The sequence below is a fragment of the Cyprinodon variegatus genome, unplaced genomic scaffold (assembly GCF_000732505.1).
Source record: "Cyprinodon variegatus isolate N-32 unplaced genomic scaffold, C_variegatus-1.0 Scaffold524, whole genome shotgun sequence".
Taxonomy (NCBI): domain Eukaryota; kingdom Metazoa; phylum Chordata; class Actinopteri; order Cyprinodontiformes; family Cyprinodontidae; genus Cyprinodon; species Cyprinodon variegatus.
In genome coordinates this window covers 406014-408892 of record NW_015150977.1, presented here as the reverse complement: position 1 = coordinate 408892, position 2879 = coordinate 406014, and the positions used below count along the sequence as shown (strand labels likewise).

Sequence of the window (2879 nt, the reverse complement as noted above, 5' to 3'; positions counted from 1 at the left end):
AGTTAGCATGGCTATCACTGTCCCTACAGAGTACTGAATATCACCATATATTTCAATATTTCTCCTGCTATTAAAACTAAATGTATTGATAAAAAAGAAACGTCTGTATGTGTTCATCAGATGATATTGACTGTTCAGATATTTGGGTATCCATGTTGGTTGGGGTTTAAGTCAGTCAAGTCTTCCACTGCGACCGCCTCAACTTCAGGTATAGCGCTGCACCGCACAGCAAAATGGCTCCACAGCGCCATCTGCCAGAGTGGTGGTGCACAGGTAGCCAATTTTCCCCCAGTATTAGGTAAAAATGTTTTGCTTTAAAAAAAATAGATACTAAGAACTTAAAGATCGACATTATCAGGCAGCCAAAAATCACGATATATTGCCAAAAGGATTTTTTTCCACACCCCTTATCTCAAACTGCTCATCTTTTCACAGACGGTTCTGATCCAGTCTAAACATGAATTGTTTCATGGATCAGTGGGTCAGCGCTGGCATCCTAAACCAGCCTGATGTCCAACGGGTCAGAACCAGCATCTTTCAGACTGCGGAACACAGGCGTTCCAGCAGCCGGATCAGACCCTCAGGATGATCATGAAGCAGCGTGTCCTGATCCGGGTCGGCTGATAAAGAGCCGGAGCTCCGTCTATCAGAACAATCTTGGTTTCCAGCTGAGGCTTGATGAGTTCCTGCAGCAGATCAAAGTCCTCATTAGCGGCTAATCGGCTATGAAAAGATGTGATGAAGATGATGGAGGAAGATGGGAGCTCAGAGGAGGAAGCAGTACAGAACCAGAACTTTTGATGCACACTCGGTTCATCAGCTCCAACTGAAGCTCGGATCCTCCATCAACAGAACCCACTGAGAACTAGAACGCAGGCGTTTAAGGTCCAGTCCTCCGTTCAGAACCGGTTCTGGGTCTGTGAAAAACTGAAACGGGCCAAAAGGATTCAGGTGGGGTTTTTTTTTTCTCTGTGAGCTGCTGATGGAGGACAGGTAGAGTTCTAGGCTCTGACCCGGTTTGAATCTGCAGGATCAGCTTTGGTTCCGGGTCATCAACCTTCTCTGAATCCCACCAACATGTTTGGATCCGGGATCCAGAAACATACCCAGAACTCTTTGATTAGAAACCATCCACCTGGTTTTGATCCAGACCCGTCATGGTTCTGGTCTCTCAGAGGAAGGTTCTTGGACTGAACTCCCGACTTCAGAATCAGAACTATAGAAATACCACAATGAAGGCATGTTTGTTAGAAAACCAAGCCAGAACACAGCCTGGGTTCTGACCCAGTTAGGGTCCAGATCTGAGGACAACAGCACAGAAACTGGGAATACTGGGAGATCCTGGAACCATCAGAACCAGAAACAGTTTGATCTGATCACCGCTGCAAACCGGATCAGAAGCAGAACCAGGATTACCCGGAAGCAGGAGAACCTCCAGAACCTTCTGAAGACAGAGGAAGTGACATCACCGTCTGCTCCCTCTCTCTCTCCATGTAAATGTGCTGCAGCTCATTTCCCTGAACTTTACATGCAGCCGAGTCACCTGGAGTCACATGACCTCCACCGGCGCTGAGCTGCAGGTTGAGGGTTTGATTCCCTGCTGCTCAGCCGGTGTCTAAAGGCAGAACCACAGACTGCAGCTCCTCTCTCTGCTCTCCCTCAGAGCAGCTGTAAAGATCCGGGGACCCGGCTGTGGTTCTGCTGGTTCTGGCTCCTCCCACGGCGGGACGGTTCAGCTCAGCAGGAACTGGACCGGCGGTGCTGGGTCATGCTGTGGTTCAGCCAATCAGAGGCGGCCTGGGGGACAATGTGAAGCCTGTTTATCTGGGACACAGAGACGCACGGAGCAGCCAATGGCTGAGCAGCGTGCCGCCTGGAGGAGAGGCTCCCGCTAATGAGGAAACACACACTGACACACAAAGCTGGGGAGGCTGGATGTTAAACATTCCAGTTTCAGTAAGTCTGAGTACAGAACTTTAAGCCTGACTCAACTCGTTCTGCTTCGTCATTTTCAGGATATTTTGGTGTCAGAGCTTCAGTTGATTCAGCAAACACTGGCAGCCATTGAAGATGGCAGCAAAATTCCCTCCAACTTCCAGCCACTGGAGCTACCTTCCCCTGCATATTTTTTTACTTTTACTCCAACCTTTCACTGAATTACAGGGTCTGACCAGGAGATGACGCAACTCTTAAGATCCTAATGTCCACAAATCATGACTGAAAGAATATTTTAGTACAAAGATTGATGTTTAAAAAATAATTGTAGGGGACCAGCCAAGGGCCCATCAAGGAAAGTGGTGCCATTTTGAATGTTTACTACTGTCATAAGAAGACCTGATCAATGGAGCACAGAAAAACCCAATCCAACGTGGAAACAGGAGGAAATAAGCCTCAGATTGAACATTTCTCAGCAGAGGGACTAAAATATTAGTGACTGAAGATGACGTTTATTAAAAACCTGACAGTCAATGGACTATAAATGCATTTACCTTTATCCTTAGCAATACATTAATGAGTCTAGGTGTAACCTGATGAGCGCTGGGTCTGTTTGAGGAAAAAAAATGTATATATATTTTCATTTGTGAATTTATTCCTAATTTAACTCCTAAAGATCAATTTAAAAATGTTTCTCTCTTTTCAGCCTCCATTAACCACCATCACTGCATTCATTTGCTGTTGAATATAAATATAATATTAGTATCAATGTGCTGCTTAGCTACAGTCATAATTCAGGTAAGCGCTGAAGAAACATTTTTAATACCATCGATCCCATTTAGGATCGATTCTAAATCTTAATGAAGTTTTAATTCATATCAGCCCTAAGGCTATAAAGCTTCTAGTTAGAGTGGCTCAGGTTATCCTGATCTATCTCTATAGTT

General features: G+C 45.4%; 1 protein-coding gene across 2 annotated transcripts in view; it reads right to left on the bottom strand.

Annotated features, from left to right (window-relative positions):
* The window catches only part of myo5b (myosin VB), a 63159-nt gene that overhangs the window by 44764 nt on the left and 15516 nt on the right, over positions 1 to 2879 (bottom strand). The window lies entirely within an intron of this gene.